This window comes from Tachyglossus aculeatus, chromosome Y4 (genome assembly GCF_015852505.1).
Source record: "Tachyglossus aculeatus isolate mTacAcu1 chromosome Y4, mTacAcu1.pri, whole genome shotgun sequence".
Lineage (NCBI taxonomy): Eukaryota > Metazoa > Chordata > Mammalia > Monotremata > Tachyglossidae > Tachyglossus > Tachyglossus aculeatus.
In genome coordinates, this window is record NC_052096.1 from 8,151,428 (window position 1) to 8,166,833 (window position 15,406).

The following is a 15,406-nucleotide window of genomic DNA, read 5'->3' on the forward strand; positions in this document are numbered from 1 at the left end:
AGTGATGTCTGTTTATTTGTATTGATGTCTGTCTCCCCCACTCTAGACTGTGAGCTCGTTATGGGCAGGGATTGTCACTCTTTCTTGTTGTATTGTACTTTCCGAAACGCTTAATGTAGTGCTCTGGACACAGTAAGCACTTAATAAATACGATTGAATGGATGACTGAATAGAAGGAGTTAGTAAAAGGATCAGAACTGCGATATTGGGGATTTTCTGCCCCCGGGGATCCTTTCAACCCCTGGGAAGGGCGAAGAGGGAAGATAGAGTTCAACAGAGGTTTCTGTGAAGATGGAAAGAGGAAAAACTTCCCTCTTTCCCCCATACCTCTGTATTTCTCTGGCTCCCTACCCCCCCCCACCCCCCCGCCAGCTTCTGGACATATAATAATAATAATATTTGTTGACTGCTTATTATGTGCCAGGCAGAGCACTGGTGTGGGTACAAGCAAATCGAGTTGGACACAGTCCCTGAATCTCGTCGGGGCTTCCAGTTTCAATCTCCATTTCACTGAGGCACAGAGAAGTTAAGTCACATGCCTAAGTGCACACAGCAGACATGTGGTCGAGAGCCCGCTGTTGGGTAGGGACCGTCTCTATATGTTGCCAACTTGTACTTCCCGAGCGCTTAGTACAGTGCTCTGCACACAGTAATCGCTCAATAAATACGATTGAATTGAATGAATGAATGAATAATAACTGTGGTATTTCTTAAGCGTTCACTAAGTGCCAGGCAGTAAACTAAGAAAATCAGGACTCTGTAGTCCTTGGCCTACGGGGTCTTAATCCCCATTTTATAGATGAGATAACTGAGGCACACAGTTCAATGACTTGCCCAAGGTCGCACAGCAGACAAGCAGCAGAGCGCAATTAGAACCCATGCTGCTTCATCAGGATAAGCAACACGAAAGGGGAGGACAGCCACTCATCACGTAACTGCAACCGCGACTCCACGCCCCAGCAATCAATCAATGGTATTTATAGAGCGCTCACCACGAGCAGAGCACTGTACTAAGCGCTTGGGAGAGTACCGTACAACAGTATTGGTGAACACTTTCTTACTCCCAGCCCCATGCTGCTTCTCATACCAGGAGTCCCAAGTGGGACATGGAATGTGTCCAACCTGATTACCCCAGCGCCTAGTAGAGTGCCTGGCACGGAGTAAGCGCTTAACGGAATTGGCTTTTGGGGGTGAGGGTTGATAGGTGAAGGTTGAAGGTCCAGTTGGTTGAAGTCGGCCACAACGACACTCCCCCTCCCCCCCGCAAAAAAAGAAATGGAATATCACTAGAATGGACATGGAATATCACTCTTAATTGTTGGACACAATCTCTGTCCCACAGAGGGCTCACAGTTTCAATCCCCATTTTTCACATGAGGTAACTGAGGTGAGGAATATCAAAAGAATGGACATGGAATACCACTCTTAATTGTTGGACACAATCCCTGTCCCACAGAGGGCTCACAGTTTCAATCCCCATTTTTCACATGAGGTAACTGAGGTGAGGAATATCAAAAGAATGGACATGGAATATCACTCTTAATTGTTGGACACAATCCCTGTCCCACAGAAGTCTCACAGTTTCAATCCCCATTTTTCACATGCGGTAACTGAGGTCCAGAAAAGTGAACCGATTTGCCCAAGGTCACATAGCAGACAAGTGGCAGAGCCGGGATTAGAACCCATCTAAACGTTTACAAAATACAACTATTATTATATCATCACCATCATCCTTTTAATTATCATAGTTATTCTTATCATCATTAGTAATAACACCGACAATAAGAATAATATTATGTCTCCCCAGATATGTTGCCGACTTGTACTTCCCAAGCGCTTAGTACAGTGTTCTGCACACAATAAGCGTTCAATAAATTCGATTGAATAAATGAATGCATGAAAAGTAATAACGGAGAGCGGTTACTTGCTTATGAGAGAAGGGATGTGTGATGGAATAAAAATATCTGCCGAAACCCGGGATCGAACCAGGGACCTTTAGATCTTCAGTCTAACGCTCTCCCAACTGAGCTATTTCGGCACTTGAAACCCGGGTTTCTAGTCAACAGTACTGGCCACGTGCCTGCATAACCCGCAGTCTGGTAGGGGGTGTGTGTGATTATATCAATTAATCGATCAATCGTATTTATTGAGCGCTTACTGTGTGCAGAGCACTGTACTAATTGCTTGGGAAGTACAAGTTGGCAACATATAGAGACAGTCCCTACCCAACAGTGGGCTCACAGTCTCCTAAATTTATCCCCAACCTGTTAGCAAATTAATTAATTCATTTATTCAGTCCTACTTATTGAGCGCTTACCGTGTGCAGTACACTGTACTAAGCGCTTGGGAAAGTACAATACCGAGCACCGCCCCTCCTCCAATTGAACATCAGGAGGAAGTGAGGAGAGAGGCCCGCGGCTCCGCCATCGTGGGAGAGATTCATTTATTCATTCATTCAATCGTATTTATTGAGCGCTTACTGTGTGCGGAGCACTGTACTAAGCGCTTGAGAAGTACAAGTCGGCAACATATCTGGGGAGACAGATAATAATATTATTCTTATTGTTGTCGGTGTTATTACTAATGATGATAAGAATAACTATGATAATTAAAAGGATGATGGTGATGATATAATAATAGTTGTATTTTGTAAACGTTTAGATGGGTTCTAATCCCTGCTCTGCCACTTGTCTGCCATGTGACCTTGGGCAAATCGGTTCACTTTTCTGGACCTCAGTTACCTCATGTGAAAAATGGGGATTGAAACTGTGAGCCCTCTGTGGGACAGGGATTGTGTCCAACCTGATTACTCTGTATCCATCCCAGCGCTTAGTACAGTGTCTGACACATAGTAACCGCTTAACAAATACTATTATTATTATTATTATTATTACCTTGTAACAACCCCAACGCTTAGTACAGTGCCTGACACATAGTAACCGCGTAAGAAATACCATTATCATTATTATTATTGTCTTGTAACCACCCCAGCGCTTAGTGCAGTGTCTGGCACATAGTAACTGCTTAACAATCAATCAATCAATCAATCGTATTTATTGAGCGCTTACTATGTGCAGAGCACTGTACTAAGCGCTTGGGAAGTACAAATTGGCAACACATAGAGGCAGTCCCTACCCAACAGTGGGCTCACAGTCTAAATAACATACCATTGTTATTATTATTATCTTGTAAACCTCTCCCCCAGCGCTTAGGACAGTGTCTGGCACATAGTAACTGCTTAACAAATACCATTGTTGTTATTATTATTATCTTGTAAACCTCTCCCCCAGCGCTTTGGACAGTGTCTGGCACATAGCAAGTGCTTAACAAATACCATTGTTATTATTATTATTATCTTATAACCCCCCTCCAGCGCTTAGGACAGTGTCTGGCACATAGTAAGTACTTAACAAATACCACAGTTATTATTACTATATTATGCCCCAAGCACTGTACTAAACGCTGGAGTCGATACAAGATAATCAGGTCCCACATGGAGCTCACAGTCTAAATAATCCTTCTCTCCCTCCCATAAATTCCTGCATATCTTTGGCTCCATCCTAAAGGCCTGAGCACTTTTTTGAGGGCGTTGGGAGGAGATGCCACTAAACCGGATAGGCTGGAGTGGGAAAGAAAAAGAAACGGAAAACACTTCCACAATCACTGACTCCTGAGAATGCTTGCATATGGTCACTGTAAACTTAATTCACATGTGCCCGGCTAGCTCAGTCGGTAGAGCATGAGACTCTTAATCTCAGGGTCGTGGGTTCGAGCCCCACGTTGGGCGCAGTAGCTTTTTTTTAATTTTCCTTTCCAATTAGGTCTCGCTAGGAGTTAGTACCCTTGCACCAGACTTCTTCATCTGCCATTCTCTTTTGTGCCTTAATAGTCCTTTTGTCAAAAAATCTATGGCATTTCTAGAGCGCTTACTGTGTTTAGGACACTGTAGTAAATACTACAGCACGGCCTACGGGCAAGAACACGGGTTTGGGAGTCAGAAGTCGTGGGTTCTAATTCCGATTTCGCCACTTGTCTGCTGTGTGACCTTGGGCAAGTCACTTAACTTTTCCGTGCCTCAGTTACCTCATCTGATGATGGTATTTGTTAAGCGCTTACTATGTGCCAAGCACTGTTCTAGGCGCGGGCGTAGATATAAGGTGATCAGGTTGTCCCACGTGGAGTTCACAGTCTTAAATCCCCATTTTACAGATGAGGTAACTGAGGCGCAGAGATTGAGACTATGAGCCCCACGTGGGACAATCTGATTACTTTGTATTCTTTGTATTACCCCATCGCTTAGAACAGTGTTTGGCACATAGTAAGCGCTTAGCAAATACCATAATTATTATTACAATAGAAGAGAGTTTCCTGCCCACTAGGAATTTACGGCGCAGAGGGGGAGACAGAATTTGAAATAAATCGCGACCGCTGACAACACCAAATAGTAAATTATATTTGTTGAGCGCTTAGTGTGTGCAGAGCACTGTACTAAACGCTTGAGAGAGCATAATATATAGGAGTTGGTAGACATGTTCCCTGCCCATTACGAGTTTACAGTCTAGAGGGGGAGACAGACATAAATATAAATTTAACAAAAAGTGACGAATATTTGCATAAATGTTGTGGAGCTGAGGGAGAGTCATGGGTTCTAATCCCGACTCCACCACTTATCTGTTGTGTGACCTTGGGTCAGTCACTTCACTTCTCTATGCCTCTATGCCTTATTTCATCTTTAAAATGGGGATTGAGACTGGGAGATCCACTTGGGACAGGGACTGTGTCCAAATAGATTTGCTTGTATCCACCCCAGTGCTTAGTACAGTGCCTGGCACATAATAGGCACTTAAGAAATAACAGTATTATTATTACTATTATTATTATTAAAGGGTGTAAATCCAAATGCAAGCGTGATGCAGGAGAAAGTGGCAGAAAAAGAAATGAGGGCTTTATTTTATTAATGATGTATATATAAGTATAAATTTTATTTATTTATTTTGATGCTATTTATGCCTGTCTACTTGTTTTGTTTTGTTGTCTGTCTCCCCCTTTTAGACTGTGAGCCCACTGTTGGGTAGGGACTGTCTCTATATGTTGCCAATTTGTACTTTCCAAGCGCTTAGTACAGTGCTCTGCATACAGTAAGCGCTCAATAAATACGATTGAATGAATGAATGAGGGTTTAGGAAGGCCTCTTGGAGGAGAGGCGCCTTCAATAAGGCTTTGAATGCGGGAAAAGTGATCTTCTGTGGAGTATAAGGAGGAAGTTTACAGTCTGAAAATTTCGGATACCTTATCCTCAATCTCCTCAATATTACTAGGAGAAATCACGCCCATAGAGGAGCCGGCTTGACGTGAGAAACCCGATATCTTCGAAATCCTTTTCATTTCCTTCCCGGGATTTCATTAGCTTTCGGCCTGCGCCCCAGGATAATCGCTATGGACTCTGTCGTCACTGAAAAGAAGACAAGATTTACGACCTCTCTTCTTCAGCGATTAATACGTATATATGTTTGTACATATTTATTACTCTATTTATTTATTTTACTTGTACATATCTATTCTATTTATTTTATTTTGTTAGTATGTTTGGTTTTGTTCTCTGTCTCCCCCTTTTAGACTGTGAGCCCACTGTTGGGTAGGGACTGCCTCTATATGTTGCCAACTTGTACTTCCCAAGCGCTTAGTACAGTGCTCTGCACACAGTAAGCGCTCAATAAATACGATTGATGATGATGATGATGATGATGATACAGTGCTCTGCACACAGTAAGCACTCAATAAACACGATTGAGTGAATTGCAGGGGGGGAAGGAAAAAAAAAATTTTTTATGGCCCGTACGGGGATCGAACCCGCGACCTTGGCGTTATTAGCACCACGCTCTAACCAACTGAGCTAACCGGCCACTCAGGCACAGCGTTTCTTGCAGCTTGGAAATGAGTTAGGGCACGTGTGCAGTGCAAGTTAAAATGAATTAATTAGTTCATTAATTCACTCATATTTATTAAGAGCTTAGTTTGTGCAGAGCACTATACTAAGCGTTTGGGAAACTACAATACAGCAATAAACAGTGACATTCCATATCCACAATGAGCTCACAGTCTGAGAGGGAGACGGACATCAATCCAAATAAATGAAATTACAGATATATACATCAGCGCTGGGAGGGGGGGAGAGCAAAGAGATTAAGTCAGGTCGACGCAGAAGGGAGTGGGAGTTGAGGAAAAGTGGGACTTAATCTGGGAAGGCCTCTTGGAGGAGATGGGCCTTCAATAAGGCTTTGAAGGGGGGAGCACTGTACTAAGCACAGTATAAAAGAGTTGGTAGACACTTTCCCTGCCACAGCAAGCTAACAGTCTAAAAGGGGAGACAGACATTAATATGGATACATACATTATGAATATATGCGTAACTGCTGTGGGGCTGAGGGAGGGGTGAATAAAGAAAGCAAATCCAAGTGCAAGAGTGACACAGTAGGGAGTGGGGGAAGAGGAAATGAGGGCCTAGTGGGGGAAGGTCTCTTGGAGAAGATGGGCCTTCAGTAAAGTGGGTAGAGTGATCCTCTGTCAGATAAGAAGAGGGAGGGTGTTCCAAGACAGGGGCAGGATGGACGTAGGGAGGTTGTGGGCAGGGATTGTCTCTATTTGTTGCTGAATTGTGCTTCCCAAGTGCTTAGTACAGTGCTCTACACACAGTAAGCGCTCAATAAATACGATTGAGTGAAAGATAGACGAGATTGGGGCACAGTGAGCTGACTGCCACTCTCATTAAAGTAATAGACTAGCTGAGGATTCTTTGTAGAGAATCTCAGCGAGGAGAAGAAGGTCAGGGCAGCATGAGAGAATAGTCTGTGTTTGTGAAAGATTTAGCCCAATGACATGCCCTTCCCATCCTCCAAGTCCTCCTAAAACCTGACCTCCACCATTCATTCATTCAATCGTATTTCTTGAGTGCTTACTGTGTGCAGAGCACTGTACTAAGCACTTAGTAAGCCTTCCCCCATTAACTCCCAAAGCTGCAACCAGTCAGCCACAATAACACCGTTGGATCAATCAACCAATCAAGATATTTATTGAGCATTAACTGTGTGCAGAGTACTGCACTAGGTGCTTGGGAAAGGAAAATATAACACAATAACAGACACATTCCCGGCCCACAAAGAGCTTACAGTCTAGAGGGGAAGACGGACATTAATACATATAATTACAGATATATAAGTGCTGTGGGGCTGGGAGGAGGGAATGAATAAAGGGTGAAAGTCAGGGCGAAGCAGAAGGTAGTGGGAGATGAGGAAAAGTGGGGCTTAATCTGGGAAGGCCTCTTGGAGAAGATGTGCCTTCAATAAGACTTTGAAGTTGGGGGTAATAATTGCCTGTTGGATATGAAGAGGGAGTAAGCACTCAATAAATTCAATTGAATGGATGAATGAATGAATGATCAGGCCCATAAGGAAAGATGAAGCAAAAATATAGAAGACAAGAGTGACAATCAAAGCAACCCGAATAAGAGTTTGGTAGGTTTTTTATAGTATTTAATAAAAATGGCATTTGTTAAGCAATTACTATGTGCCAAGCACTGTTCTAAGTGCAGGGGTAGATACAGGGTAATCAAGTTAGAGTCTTAACCCTCATTTTACAGATGAGGTATCTGAGGCACAGAGAAGTTAAGTGACTTGCCCAAGGTCACACAGCAGGCAAATGACGGAGCCGGGATTAGAAGCCACATCCTCTGCCTCCCCAGCGCGTGCTCCTTCCACTAAACCAAGTATTTGTTAAGTTTTTACTGTGTGCCAGTCACTGTAGTAGATAAAGATAAATGGGTTGGGCACGGTTCCACATGGGGCTCACAGCCTTCATTCCCATTTTACAGATGAAGTAACTGAGGCCTGGAGAAATGAAGTGGCTCACACAGCAGGCGAATGGCAGAGCCAGAATTAGAATGTAGGTCCTCCAACTCCCAGGGCCATGCCCTTTCCACTAGCCCAAGCTGCTTCCGTCAGCCCAGACCAGCAGTCACAGAAGAAACAGCCACAACCACAAAGGACAGGTTTCCAACATTTTAAGAAGTTATAAGGCCTCATGTTGCCTGTCTTTCAGTCCTTCCTGGGCAGGACCAAGGGCTGGTGGGGGTCCTGGTGGCATTTGTTGTGCTGTTCTTTCTTGTTGTATTTTTCTTTCCCAAGCACTTAGTACAGTGCTCTGCACACAGTAAGTGCTTAATAAATACGATTGAATGAATGGACAGGCAATCAATTAATCATATTTTTAGAGTGCCTACTGTGTGCAGAGAGCTGTACTAAGCTCTTGGGAGAGGACAAAATAACAGAGTTGGTAGACATATCCCCTGCCCACAGTCAGTCTACAGTCTAGATGGGGAGACAGACTTCAATTTAAATAAATAAATTATAGATATGTACCTAAGTGCTTTGGGGATGAGGGAGGGGTGAATAAAGGGAGCAAACCAGAGTGATGCAGAAGGGAGTGGGAGAAGAGGAAATGAGGGCCTAGTCAGGGAAGGCCTTTTGGAGGAGATGTGCCTTCAGTAAGGCTCCGAAGGTGGGGATAGTAACTGTCTGTCGGGCATGAAGAGGGAGGGCTCTCCAGGTCAGAGGCAGGTTGTAGGCGAGAGATGGGCGGCGAGATAGATGAGATCGAGGTACAGTGAGTCAGTTGGCATTAAAGGAGCGCAGTGTGCGGGCTGGGTTGTAGTAGGAGAGCAGCGAGGTGAGGTAAGAGATGGCAAAATGATTTAGTGCTTTGCGTTTCTATTTGATGCGGAGGATGATGGGCAACCACTGGAGGTTCTCGAGGAGCGGGGAAACATGGGCTGTTGGTTTTGTCGAAAAATGTTCCAGACAGAAGAATGAAATATGGACTGGAGTGAGGAGAGACAGGAGGCAGGGAGGTTAGTAAGGAAGCTGATAAAGTCAAACCTCACAGTGGGAGCTACAGGTGGTGCTTAAGGATAGCAGCCAATGGCTCACTCTGCAGTCACTAATGGAACAGAAGGCAGAAAAAATGAGTTTTGTTGTTACTTACCCGCCTAAGCGTTTATCTTGTATCTATCCCAGGGCTTAGAACAGTGCTTGGCACATAGTAAGCGCTTAACAAATACCATATTATTATCATTTACCACTTAGTAGGCATTTAGAGAATACCATGGATGGTCCTGGGTTCTAATACCAGCTCCACCACTTGTCTGCTGAGTGACCTCGGGCAAGTCACTTCACTTATCTGTAAAATGTGGATTGAGACTGTGAGCCCATGTGGGTCAGGGACTGTGTCCAAACTGATTAGCTGGTATCTACTTCAGTGCTTAGTACAGTGCCAGCCATGTAGTAAGTGCTTACCAAATACTATAAAAAAACAGTTGTATTTATTTAGTGCCTGCTATGTGCACAACACTGTACTAAGTGTTTGGCAGAGTATACAGTGGAGTTGGTAGACATGTTCCCTGCCCACAGCAATCTTACACTCTAGAAGTGGAGATAGACATTGATATAAATAAATGTGTGGCATAGTGGAAAGAGCACAGGCTTGGAAGTCAGAGGTCATGGGTTCTAATCCTGGCTCCACCACTTATCAGCTGTGTGACTTTGGGCAGTCACTTAACTTCTCTGGGCCTCAGTTACCTCATCTGTAAAATGGGGATGAAAACTATAAGCCCCATGTGGGGCTGATGACGTTGTATCTACCCCAGCACTTAGAACAGTGCTTGGCACATAGTAAGCGCTTAACAAATACCAACATTATTATAAATAATTTTCTGATATGCACATACATGCTGGAGGGCTCAGGGAGAGGTGAAAATCCAAGTGCAAGAGCAATGCAGAAGGGAGTGAGAGAAGAGAAAATGAGGACTTAGCCAGGGAAGGCCTCGGAGGAGATGAGATTTTAATAAGGCTTTTAAGGTGGGGAGAGTGATGGTGTTCCAGGCCAGAGGCAGGACTTTGGCAAGGGGTCAATAGTGACATAGGCAAGATCGATGCACAGTGAGAAGGTTGGAATTAGAGGAGCAAAGTGTGCAGGCTATAGAGGAGCAAAGTGTGCAGTCTATGAGAGTAGCGAGGTGAGGTAGGAAGGGGGCAAAGTGATTGAGTGCTTTAAAGCTGATGGTAAGGAGTTTCTGTTTGATGCAGAGGTGGATGGGCAACCACTGGAGGTTCTTGAGAAGTGGAGAAACACAGGCTGCATGGTTTTGTAGAAAAATAATCCGGGCATCAGAGTCAAGTATGGACTGGAGTGGGAAGAGACAGGAGGCAGGGAGGTCAGTGAGGAGGCTGATGCAGTAATCAAGGATAGGGTAAATGCTTGGATTAACGTGATAGCAGTTTGGATGAAGAGGAAAGGGTGGATTTTAGCAATTTTGCGAAGGTTGAACTGACAGGATTTGGTGACAGATTTAATATGTGAGTTGAATGAAAGATGAGTCGATTACACCAAGGCTTCTGAGACAAGGGAGGATGGTGGTGCTGTCTACCCTGAGGGGAAAGTAGGTGGACAGGGACAGGATTTGGGTGGGGAAATGAAGAGTTCTGTTTTGGACATGTTAAGTTTGAGGAGTTGAGGGGGAATCCAAGTAAAGCCGTCCTAAAGGCAGGAGGAAATCCAAGACTGCAGAGAGGGAGAGAGATCAGGACTGTAGATGGAGATCCGGGAATCTTCTTAATAGAGAAGGTAGTTGAAGTCGGGGGGAGCAAATGACTTCTCCAAGGGAGTGGGTGTAGATGGAGAATACATTCATTCATTCAATCGTAGTTATTGAGCACTTACTGTGTGCAGAGCACTGTACTAAGCGCTTGGGAAGTACAAGTAGGCAACATATACAGACGGTCCGTACCCAACAATGGGCTCACAGTCTAGAAGGGGGAGACAAACAACAAAACAGAACATGTGGGATCTAGAACTGAGTTAGGGTTGGGAGTGGAGGGGCAGCCTGTAAAAGAGACTGAGAATGAGAAGCCAGGGAGATAGGAGGAGAAGCAGGAGAGGACAGTGTCAAGTGAAGATCAAGTTGGATAATGTTTCCAGGAGAAGGGGTTGCTTGACAGTATCGAAGACAGCTGAGAGGTCAAGGAGGATTAGGACACAGTAAAAGCGCTCAATAAATACGATTGAATGAATGAATGAATGAATGAATTAGGATGGAGTTTAAAGGTCGTGGGATTTGGCAAGAAGGAGATCATTTGCGTCCTTCGAGAGGGCGGTTTCTATGGCGTGAAGGGAGAGGAAGCCAGATTGGAGGGGGTCAAGGAGAGAATTGGGGAAGAAGTGGAGACAGCGGGTGTAGACAGCTCGCTCAAAGAGTTTGGAGAGGAATGGTAGAAGGGAAAGGGGGTGATAACTGAAGGGAGCCGTGGTGACATGGGAAGGTTTTTTTAGGATAGAGGAGACAGGACCATGTTAGAAAGCAGTAGGGAAAAAAAAAAAACCACTGGAAAGTGAACAGCTGAAGATGGTGGTCATGAATGGATGGATGGATGGCTAGATGACTGTCCATCACCTCCCCACCCTTGAGTTTATTCCAGTGTCAATAAAAAGCCAATACTTGACAACCCAATTCTGGTTCCAGGATGGTGCCAACTGGCTGTGGGAGAATCACTCCATCCTCTCCTGTCCTCCTCTTCTCCCTTTCCCCGGGTCTGGAGCTCTCTGTTTTGGAGAATGATTCTAGACGCCTCCCCCCACCCCGGGGGGGGAGTCACGGCAATAACGTCACCGTGACAGTCTCGCAAACAAGGATCCAGAACACATTTCCCAGAAACAGAGTGAGAACGAGGACCTTACCTGGATGTGCATGGCTTTTCCCTTTATCTGCTGGTAGCGTGGCCGAGCGGTCTAAGGCGCTGGATTTAGGCTCCAGTCTCTCCGGGGGCGTGGGTTCGAATCCCACCGCTGCCACACAGTCTTTTGCTCCTATACATAGACCTGTGAGTGTGGTTCATTTCCCTCGATAAATTTAAACTGTGGTCGTCTCCTGGGCAGGAGCTGTGTCAATTCCTTCTATAACTTTTCTTTATGTAATTCATACTGTGTGCAGGGCACTGTCCTAAGCGTTTGGGATAGGGCAATACAACAATGAACAGACACATTCCCTGCCTACAAAGGGCTTACAGTCTAATAATAACAATAATAATGATGGTATTTGTTAAGCGCTTACTATGTGCCAAGCACTGTACTAATCGCTGGGGTGGATACAAGCAAATCGGGTTGGACACAGTCCCCGTCCCGCGTGGGGCTCACAGTCTTAATCCCCATTTTACAGATGAGGTAACTGAGGCACAGAGAAGTTAAGTGACTTGCCCAAGTCCGCACAGCAGACAAGTGGCGTAGACGGGGTTAAGGAGACAGATACGAATAGCAGTAAATAAATTACAGATATGTACATAAGTGCTGTGGAGTAGGGAAAGGGGATGAATAAAAGGAGCAAGTCAGGGCGATGCAAAAGGGAGTGGGAGAAGAGGAAAGAGGGGCTTAGTCAGGGGAAGGTCTCTTGGAGGAGATGTGCCCTCACTAAGGCTTTGAAGTGGTGTCGTGTCAACGTCTGTCAGATTTGAGGAAGTCATGGCCATCATCATGATGAAAAATCAAGAATGTCTGAAATCAGGCAAAAGTCATCAGGGCAATCCCCAAGCATGTAAAACCCAAGGGATGGATGTCCGTCTCCCCCTCTACTCTCCCATGCCCTTAACACAGTGCTCTGCACAGGTAAGCCCTCAATAAATACCATCGGTCGACTGACTGATTGATCCTGCCCCAGGAACAATAAATAGCCATAGAAACAAAGAGATGGAAGGAGGATTCACATTTCACCTGTCTACTTGTTTTGTTTTGTTGTCTGTCTCCCCCTTCTAGACTGTGAGCCCGTTGTTGGGTAGGGACCGTCTCTATATGTTGCCGATTTGTACTTCCCAAGCGCTTAATACAGTGTTCTGCACATAGTAAGCACTCAATAAATACGATTGAATGAATGAATTTGGTGATTTGAAGGACACGTATGTTATAAGACATGTGTGTTGCCTGTGTAGTCGTGGAACAGATTGTGGGGGGTCGAACTGTGCAGATGGCTGGTGGCCACAAAATCTGGGGATCACAGTCTAAAAGGGAGGGAGGGTCGGGATCCCCATTTTACAGATGAGGAAACTGGGGTGAAATGACTTGCCCAGGGTCACACAGTAGGTCAGCGCAGCCATCAGGAGAAAGGCCCAGATGTGTTGCTGACTTGTACTTCCCAAGTGCTTAGTACAGTGCTCTGCCCACAGTAAGCGCTCAATAAATACGATTGAATGCATGAATGAATGAATAAATGCCCTGGGGAAAGGCAGTGGAAGCAGAATGCCAGGCTTTGGTAGGGCGATTGGGAGAAGCAGTGTGACATCATGGAAAGAGCCTAGGCTTGTGCCACCTGGGACCTGGATTCTAATCCCAACTCTGCCTCTTGTCTGCTGGGTGATTCATTCGTTCATTTAATCATATTTATTGAGCGCTTACTGTGTGGAAAGCACTGTACTAACCACTTGGGAGAGTAAAATACAACAGCAAACAGACACATTCCCTGCCCGCAACGAGCTCACAGTCTATTTGTTCTGACGACTTTGACACCTGTCTACACGTTTTGTTTTGTTGTCTGTCTTCCCCTTCTAGACTGTGAGCCCGTTGTTTGGTAGGGACCGTCTTTGTATGTTGCCAATTTGTACTTCCCAAGCGCTTAGTACAGTGCTCTGCACTCAATAAATGCTCAATAAATACAATTGAATGAATGAATGAATGAATAAAGGGGGTGATCTTGGGCATGTCACTTAACTTCTCTGTGCCTCAGTTTCCTCATCTGTGAAATGGGGATTAAATACCTATTGTCCCCACTACTTAGACTGTGACCCCCATGTGATCCAGGGACAGTGACCAACCTGATGATCTTGTATCTACCCCAATGCTTAGTACAGTGCTTGGCAAATAGCAAGTGCTTAACAATATGATGATGATGATGATGATGATGATAATAATCATAATAATCTATTCATCCAAGGGACCCAGGCTGGGACAGTGAGCATGACAAAGGGCAGAGAGGGGATAATGACCTTGGGTGTGCGTGTGTGTGTTTGGAGGTGACTGTGGGTCACCGCTATGTCCTCTAGGAAAGGGGTGTGTGTGTGTGTGTGTGTGTGTGTGTGTGTGTGTGTGTGTGTGTGTGTTTGTGTGTGTGCGCATTTATGTGGGGGTGATCATGAGGAGGAGTGCACCTCTATGTCTCTGGGGGGGGGGGGGGGCTTATTCTAGAGGACACCATCAGAGACGCCTGCATCAGCAAAGCACCCAAACTAACCCTATCTGTAACAACTACCTGCCGAAAAGATTTGGGGATCACCCCTGATGGGAGGAGGGGTAGTCCTTCAGAAAGACACGTTCCATGAGGCCAATATGGGGAAATGTAGATCACCTTGACAGTGAAGGAGTTATTATTATTATTATTAATATTGTTGTATTTATGAAGTTCTTACTATGTGCTAAGCACAGTTCTTAGCGCTGGGGTAGATACAAATTTATCAGGTTGGACACAGTCCCTGTCCCACTGTGGAGCTCATGGTCTAAGTATGTCAATCAATGAATCAATCAATCCATTGCTAAGCATGGAATGGGAAATCTGGAGGTCCCTGGTTTGCTCCTTGCTTTGGACAGCTCTGCCCCTAGACTCACCCATTCTCGCTCCCATGAGGTAACAGAGGAGAAGCTTGGAGTTTCCCTGTTCTTAGGGATGCAGAGACCAGGACCCCCAGCGTCCCCACAACCTCACCCCCTCCTACGTCACCTCGCTACTCCCCTGCTGCAACCCAGCCCGCAAACTTAGTACCTCTGGTACTAACCTTCTCACTGTGCCTCCATCTCATCTATCTCACTGCTGACCTCTCACCCATGTCCTGTCTCTGGCCTGGAACGCCCTCCCTCCTCAGATCCATCAGACAATGACTCTTCCCCCTTTTCAAAGTCTTATTGAAGGCCCATCTCCTCCAAGAGGCCTTCCCTGGCTAAGCCCCTTTCCTCTTCTCCAACTCCCTTCTGCGTCACCCTGACTTGCTCCCTCTGTTCATCCCCCCTCCCAGCCTCAAAACACTTATGTACATATCTTTAATTTATTTCTATTAATGTCTGTCTCCCTCTCTAGACAATAAGCTCGTCGTGGGCAGGGAATGTGTCTGTTGTATTGTTATATTGTACTCTCCCAAGCACTTAGTACAGTGTTCGGCACACAGTAAGCTTTCGATAAGTACAACTGCATGACTGGAAGGACACTGAGGTTTGGCAATCAACCAATCAATCGTTTTTATTGAGCACTAACTCTGTCCAAGGCAATATATTAAGCACTTGGGAGCGTGTTCTCCCAAGTGAACTATAACGGAGTAGGTAGACATGT

At 45.2% G+C, this 15,406-nt stretch overlaps 4 non-coding genes across 4 annotated transcripts; 2 read left to right on the plus strand and 2 right to left on the minus strand.

The window, feature by feature from the left end:
- Nucleotides 1-1,965: 1,965 nt before the first annotated feature.
- Nucleotides 1,966-2,038, minus strand: TRNAF-GAA. Its single transcript has one exon. It is a non-coding gene; the product is annotated as a tRNA-Phe (tRNA).
- A 1,676-nt stretch (nt 2,039-3,714) lies between these two features.
- On the plus strand, nt 3,715-3,787 carry TRNAK-CUU. The gene has a single exon. It is a non-coding gene; the product is annotated as a tRNA-Lys (tRNA).
- A 2,042-nt stretch (nt 3,788-5,829) lies between these two features.
- TRNAI-AAU lies at nt 5,830-5,903 on the minus strand. Its single transcript has one exon. It is a non-coding gene; the product is annotated as a tRNA-Ile (tRNA).
- Nucleotides 5,904-11,816: 5,913 nt separating this feature from the next.
- On the plus strand, nt 11,817-11,898 carry TRNAL-UAG. Its single transcript has one exon. It is a non-coding gene; the product is annotated as a tRNA-Leu (tRNA).
- The last annotated feature ends 3,508 nt before the right edge of the window (nt 11,899-15,406 follow it).